The following is a 7,852-nucleotide window of genomic DNA, read 5'->3' as shown; positions in this document are numbered from 1 at the left end:
TGGATTGGACAAAATGGTACTCAAAGGGGGAAAAAAATTACCTGAGTGATATTTTGCAAACCTGCAGCAGCCTGAGTTCACTTATCTCTCAAGTGCCATTTCCAATAATTTTAAGAACTACATGATACTGGTGCAAGAGCCAGGGAGTTTCCCATTTCGCATTTCCAAGAATCTCGGGGTTTCTTGGAGCTCTGCGGCTTTTGCAGGCATGAATTGCAGTAGCTCAGCAAATTGTCAAAGGGCTTTTCTCCTGACAGCAACTGTCAACAATAAAGCACCTTTCGCTGCTAGATGGTCTGATTGGTTAACAGTGAGATGTCTATTGGCTTTCAGGAGGACAATACTATTTGGATATTTGAACTCCACCTCAGTTATTTTTCTGTCTACAGAAAACACAAGGTAAAGGAGAAAAATGCAAAATAACCCCTGTCCTGAAACCTTCCTAACTGCCACATCCCAGCTTTTGCCTGGCTCCCATGCCACAATGCTGATAGAAGAGAAAATATATTGCAAAGAAGTGCCCGTTTGGCAAAGTTTGCCCTCTCTCTGCCTGTCAGCCAGATGCCAACACCTCGCTCTTCCCTGGCAAACCAGGGCCAATGTGTTTATTTACGACTAAAATCAGCATCGATCAGGGTCAGTCACTCTCCCGGAATAAAGTGCTGGGGATGCAGCAGGGTTTGGAGCAGGGGGACGGTAATGGACACACGCTCGAATGAGCTTGCAGCCATTTCACTAAATGCCCTGAGGCTGGAATTCTTTTTTTATTATTATTTAGAAAATAAACATTTTGTTTGTTAAGAAACTGTATTTAAGGTGCTGAAATGGAGCTTTCTTTAGCACTGAGGGGCCTTTCCCGTAACCCTCTGCAGCCAGGCAGCTTTGGAGGGGATTTGGAGGACCTGGCTTGGTGCTGAGCCCGGTGCGTGGGGCAGCCCCAGCGTCTCCTGCAGCGGTACTGGGAGGAAGAGGAGGGAGAAGAGCTGCTCCGGGCAGGCAGCATGGATCCCGCACGGCTTTGCGGGGTGCGCGGGCAGCAGCGAGACGCACAGTCCAACAGCATCGTGGTGCTGCGCGGGACCTTGGCTGTTAATAATGTGCCCGAGAGCTGTGAACGCGGCAGCGTACGGGAGGCTCCAAATGAGTAACCACACACCAAGGGAAAACCACCCCAACTGCCCTCAAAACGGAGCTGCCTCCTCCCTGCTCCCCTCCTCCTCCCACCTGCCTTTCATTTCTCCTCATGCATGGAAGGTATTAATTACCCAACTTGCTTTAATGGCTCGCAGGAAGTGCCCTGCAGCAATCCCGGTGCGGAGCAAGCTTTGCCCGGTGCAGCTCTGCGGCGTGCACGGCCCCTGGGTTGCCAGCTGAGGAAGAGGAGGGTGGCGTGAAGGGGCACAAGGTGTTTCCCATGGCCCCGTGGAAGGGACCCTATTTTTCTGAGCCCTCTGAGCAGCTCCCTTTTATCTCTGGTGTCCAGCTAAAGCAGCTCCTGTGCCCTCGGGGTGGCTGTGCGAGGTTTGTTAACCTCTGGGACATGCCAACCGCGACCTCTCACCTCCCCGTAATAAGCACGGCCGCTCGCTGGAATATCTAAACCCGAACTACTAATTAAAATAAGAGATTGGTTACAACGGATTGGAGAAGCGCCACTGAAACCGTTTCAGAAAGTTGGCATCTTGAAGGGATATACTATCCCGTGATTGATTTACTTAGCAGACCAAGCTGATGTAAAAGCAACATACCTAGAAGAACTTGACCTGATGATTCGAACTACGGTCAAGGAGTGGTTACGCCTACCTCCTAGTACCTGTGATGCCATGCTCCTGCTCACTAACTTATTATTTGCTGCTGCTGAGCTGCGCCTAACCTTCCTGAGCCTAACCTTCCTGAGCTGCGCCTAACCTTGTTAACCTGCTGGGGAGAGCTGGGGGAGCAGGACCAGGTAACTCGCCCTTTGCTGTGGGCGAGCAGAGGGGAGACGTATCCCCCGGGAAGGGCTCCGTCCTGCAGCTGGATGCAGCACCGGGATCAGCAAGTGCTGCTGCAGCAAGGGGGGGCCAGGAGTCCCCCCCTTTTCTGCTCCCAGCTCTGTGCTCCAGCTGTCAGAGGAGGAGTTTGGGCACCAGGCTTGTTTCTGGCACAGAGGGTGATCACCGGCACCTCTCGTCCTGCTCCGTACGCGGCTCGCAGGGGCTGCAGGGCCCTCCTACAAAATTGCGTTTGTACCAGCAATTTTAATAACGGATTTGGAAAATAAACGGCTAGAGCAGCAGGGCACAGGGGATTTTTATCCCTGGCAATGTCTACCTCAGCACTGACACTTGGGGTGGAACTCCCCGGGGAGCTCCGGAGCTTAAATTTGGGCTGTCTTCCGCTCCCAGACACTGCTTTCCTTGCACCAGCCTAAATCCAAAGGCAATGGCCTCATCAGATTGATCTGCAAACAGATCGATATGGGGCAGCTCCAGCCTGTCTGAGCAATGTGCACGTGGCAGGAGCCAGCTCCGAGCCTCAGCCCGGGGATTCCTAAAACCCGCTGGCCCCGGACAGCACGCGGTGCTGAGATCCTCTGGGAAGGAAGGTGACAAAAATCCCTTCTTCTGGGAATGGCTGTTAATTCATAGACCATCTCAGGCCAAGGACGAGTCCTTGGGTTAGAGCCCTGGCTCTGCCCTGCCCTTTCCCCGCACTCCATCCCTGCTTTCGTAACCGGGAAAACCGATCACCATCCCCTGCAAAGCCAATTGCCTGGTGCCCACCGGTGTGGGACCTGCCGAGGCAGCAGGGCTGAGCCAGGGGAGCACAGGAACGGAGCAGCGACGCACGGGAGCAGAAGGGCATTAATCACCTCGGCGTGATTAGGGGCTCACTGAGCACAGGCTGCCTCAGGGCTTTTCTGCTCCTGTACCTCCCAGTGCCCCAGTTTGCCATACTCTCAGACAGACGCAGTCCGGGTTGCGCGCACGAGCCCTCGGTCCAGGGAGCGCCGGCTGGTTTGCATTCCCCCCACCGGCTCCAGCTCCTTTCCACCCCCTGCCAATTGCTACGGGAGGATGTGTCACCCTGGTCGAAATGGCCGTTCCTTAATTGCTTTTAGTGCTTTGCTGCACGGGAGACCAGCAAAAGCAGAGTCTGCCTCCCACGCTGCTCCAGCTCCTGGCTGTAAGTCACCTTCCTCGGGCTTGAAACTTTAGCCCAACCCTGGTGACTGGAGCCTTCATCCTGTCCTTCATGGAGGATCGAGGTGGTGACAAGGGCAGGGTGGCTGAGGGCTGCCCGGAGGCTGAACCCCCAGGAAGGGCCATCAGAGGATGGGCCAGGGAAGAGCTGCTGGAAGAGTTGGGCAGAAAGCAGGGACGAGGGGTCACGATGTACCACCAAGGGAGAGGGCGGCCTGGGCCACGTTGTCCTGGGAAGAGCACCCAACTCAGAAAGTCAAGTGTCGGAAGATGCAGAGATGTTTTTCTTCCATCTCGAAATACACAAATTTATTCACTTGGAGCCATCCTTTTATTGCATGGAGATGGATGTGTACACACACATTATTTTAACTTCACGGCTCTCCCATCCGTACATAAAACAGCCCAGGGAGCCAAAGTTGATTCATCTGTTTGCCACAGAAGATGGATCAGTTAGCAAATTATTTTATTGACCCGCAGCTCTGCTCAAGGTCATTTGTTTCAGTGGACAAGGCAGCATGCCTGGCATGGCAAACAGGGCTGAGGAGGGAACCTCCATATGTGATAGCCATGTCCAAGCCCCTGGGAAACTGGCCTCATCGTGAAACCTTCAGCATCACGCTGGACCCCTCGCAGCCCGGCTGCGCTTGCCGGATAAGCTCGGCATTTGGGCTTTAATGCTGCAGCTTTCTCAGCTGTCTCGAGGCTTTTATCCCTGGCTGCTGCTGGGAAAGAAAATCCCTCCTTCTTCACCAAAATGTGGTTTGAAATCTTTTTGCTTTGTTCTTAAAGGACAATGAAAATAATTTCTGATGAGGAAGGGAGGAAATAGAATTAAGTAGCTCAATCCTCATCCAAACTTAACCCAGGTCTGTAGCCCGTAGGGACGAGACATGCACAGAAAACCACACTGCAGAAAAGCCAGGCCCTTGCCAGAGCTGTCGATCCGCACCTGAAGTCAGACGGAGAGAAAAATGCAGACTTTCTTATAGCCTGGGAGTGCCTGAGGGGTTTCTCTGCAGCGAGAGGGTTTTGTGAGGATCCCTCCTGCCCCACGTCCTTGTGAGGTCCCACCAATGTGCAGAGACCTCGGCTGCCCTGGCACATCTCTCCCTTGGCTCCCACATCCCGCATGTCTACTGGAGCCCTCCGCTGCTCCAGAGCATCTCTGCTTTTTGCTGTCCTCTCTGAGCCTCCCGTTGAGCTGGGGCCTTGCTAACCTTCATTGACTTCGCCTAAACATTTATTAATTGATTGCTGCAGGGTTACCACAGGCTTCTGCTTGCATTCGGGGGAGATGAGATGTCCACAGAGTATCCTCGCATGAACTCCTGCCTTACCTCCATCTACACACATTCAGTTCTGCATCTGCTGCTCTTGCTGCTGAAGCAGCTTTTAACCAAAGACATATGGGGCCCATTAACACGGTTTTGCTTGTTTGCAGAGCCCAAGCTTAGGAAGAACGGGCTGATTTCGGCTCATAGTTAAGAATCTCAAGCCTAGATACAACTGGGTGCAGAAGCAGAGACCGGAGAGCTGGTGCTAGCCTGGCAGCTGGCCATCGGCACACGCGGTCGCATCAAGCTCAGCACGAACGCGGATGAGGCTGAATCCGCAATGGACACAGACCAGAGTAATTATGGCAGAGACACTGATGTTTCCTTTTGCCCAACTTAATGCTGAGCCCTTCCTACGGTAGGTCTCGTCCCACCTGCAGTCTGCTCGGATGGAAGGGAAGGGAGCTGGGAGGAATGGCTGGGCTGCAGGGACTTGCCACATCCACACAGCTGCAAGAAAATGGTCCTCATCAAAAGTACTTGGGCGGTACCTCTGCCCCTCACCTCTGCCTCAAGAAATGGATCTAAAAAAAAAGCTGGGCTTTCTCCATCTGTAGCCCCACCCCAGTCTTCACACTTTTTTTCAACTTTACAAATGTGCCAGATATTAACAAAAAAAAAGAAGAAGAAAAAACAAAAAGGGAAAGTAGCACATCCCTTTGTGCAAGGCTTTCTTAAAATCCCTGTTAAGTTCCTGTACATGCTGACAGTTTTACAATTTACATGACAGCTGGCTTGCTTGGAGGAGATCTCTGTTAATTAAAATAACACAAAGGGAAAGAAGCGAAATCGTGTCAGCGGATAATTAATTCGGAGCAGGGCACCAGGCTGCGCGCCGATCCCGCTAACAAAACTCTGCAGGAATTCACAGCTTTACGGGGCCAAGCCCCCCTGAGCCTCCCAGAGCCGCACTCGCTGCTCGGCCCCCGACCTCCGCACCGGGCTGGTCCCCTTCCCAGCGGGACACGTGTCTCTGCGTGGGACCCGCCGCCCCGCCGTGCCCTGGGTGCAAGGCGCTGCATCCCAGGGCGAGCTGGGATTTGGACACGTACTTTCCCGAGGGGTCCGGGTCCGGCCCCAGCCCTCTTGCCCTCCTCCTCGCTGAGGCTCTGCCTCTCCAAAAGGGATGCTTTCTGCTCCTGCCCCTTCGCACGGAGCTCACGGCCATCCCTCGTCCCAAAGGCCGTGGGAGAGCATCTCGTCCTCCCCACCAGCTCCGCCGCTCGACGCTGGGGCTTTCCAGGGCTGCCGGCGGGGACCCCGGCTGTCGGCCAGCACAGCCAAGGCCAAATCATTCCTGGCGGCAGCCGGGGTGGGTTATCTCCCCTCTCCAGCCCCGCTCAGCCGGGGAGGCCATCAGAAGCCGATCCAGCGGCAGCCGTGCTGCTGGAGATGAGCTCTGTCCCTCTTGGCCGAGCGGCAAATCTGCGACGGGCTGAGCCGTTTTGGTGCCTCCCCGGCAGGATGGGATTTATGTGAGAGTCGAGGAGCGGGTGCACGAGGGGAAGGAGGATGGGTGCAGAGGGGGGTCCAGCAAGCCCAGGATGGATTTGGGGAGCCCAAAGAGGGCCAGGGGAGCAGGGAAGGGGCTCCTGCAGGGAGTAACAGGATTTAGTGGGACTGAGGGAAGCGGAGCGAGCCAAGCCCTTGGCTGTTGGCCGTGGCCCCGGGGCGCTGGCTGGGTACAGGCTGCATCGTCCCCGCGCTCGGTTCCCCTCCTTGCCGCCCCGGTGCCGGCGGTGGCACCTCGCGGTGCCCCGATGCTCTCTGTCCCCGGGCAGGGACGGCGGCTGCACCCAGAGCCCTCCACAAAACCAAAACCAGCCACTCAGCAACTGGCAGTTAAAGTTATGCTTAGTTAACTATTCTGCAGCTCACTCTCGTTGCTTTAGTGTGCTGATCAGGCGGGCTTGGAGATGGGGAAAGGGAAAAAAAAACACAGAAAGGAAAGAGAAAGAGCAGCCCAGGGCTCCAAAGCAGCTGAGGTGTCAAAGACAGAGATTTAATGAATGTGCCTGCGGTTCACCTGAACAGATGAGCACAAGCTAGAAGGAGAGAAGGAAGAAAATGGAAAAAAGAAAGGATCATTTTTCAGATTGGCAGCTCCCCTCCCAGACATCTTTTAACAAGAGAGGAAAAAAAAGGCTTTAAAGGGCCAGCCAGCTGCTTCCCTCCGCCGCAGCGGGGACCCGAGCACCCTGACGCCCGTCACGGGGGTCGGGCTGGATTGGTGCTGTGGCTCCCATATCCCCCGTCCCCCATTGGGGACCGGCTGCTGCTCGTGCGCTGGGGGACCAGGGTGCTGCGGGGCCGGCGGCAGAGGAAGGGCTGGAGGGGCAACCTGCAGAAACGGCGCCGAGAGTAGGCAAACCTGTTGGCTCATCCATCACCGTGCGCCAGGCCTTGTTTGAAGGCAAGCAATAAGTGTCTGCCTGCAGAATAAATCTGTGTGCTGAACATGTTAATAAACAGAGGGGGTTGGCAATAGCCAGCCTGGGTCAGCAGCTCTCCACGCTGTCCGGTGCCACCCCGGCACACCGCAGGCACCAGCACGAGCCCCGGCAGAGCCCCCCTGGGGCATCCTCGTCCCCCACCGCCCCACACTGGGGCTGGGCTCCCTCTGCTCCATCACTTGGTTCTGCCTCGGGAAGTTGCACGGGGAGCCTGGGAGAGCTTCAGTTCTGGAGTTTCTTTGCAGTTTACCAAAAGAAAGTCTTTTTTCCCCAGTGGCTCTGGGCAGCTCCTTTTCTGTTCTCCTTTGTAACCATTTCCCATGCATAAACCTACTCTCTAATCATGTCCAAGCAGTTGGCCCTGAGTTTTATCCAATGTTTCTTTTTCAAATGTCTAGAGGGAACTATTTTAATAAAATTGTATTTAATTTAATACAACTGTATTAAATACGTGTAATGTGTCCCAAGCCAGCAGCCCCCCTCTGCTCCTTCATCCAGCAAAGGAAAAAGAAACAAAACACATAAGAATATCCCTTAGAAAAGTCATGGCCATAAAGGGGCCAGCTGGCACAGGACAGGGAGCTGGGGGCACCCCAGGGGAGAATGGGCAAGGACCCGCTGTCAGCCCAGCAGTGTCCCAGGCTGTGTTCCCCTCCAAGGGCAGAGGAGAAACCGTGGCTCTTCCCAAAGCCTGAGCAAACTCTGAGCTGTTCAAAACTGATTAATAAGAAGCTCTTGCCTGTTCTCAGCCAGTCCAGCTCCTGAGCGCTCGTTAACCATCGCAGAGGAGGGAGCGAGGCTGGCACCAGGCAGGAGGCAGGCAGCGTTTCGGGTGCCGGAGGCAGGCAGACTCCTGCCTGCACCATAGCTCCTGCCT

Source organism: Haliaeetus albicilla, chromosome 16 (assembly GCF_947461875.1).
Source record: "Haliaeetus albicilla chromosome 16, bHalAlb1.1, whole genome shotgun sequence".
Classification (NCBI taxonomy): domain Eukaryota; kingdom Metazoa; phylum Chordata; class Aves; order Accipitriformes; family Accipitridae; genus Haliaeetus; species Haliaeetus albicilla.
Note: the sequence above shows the minus strand (reverse complement) of the source record.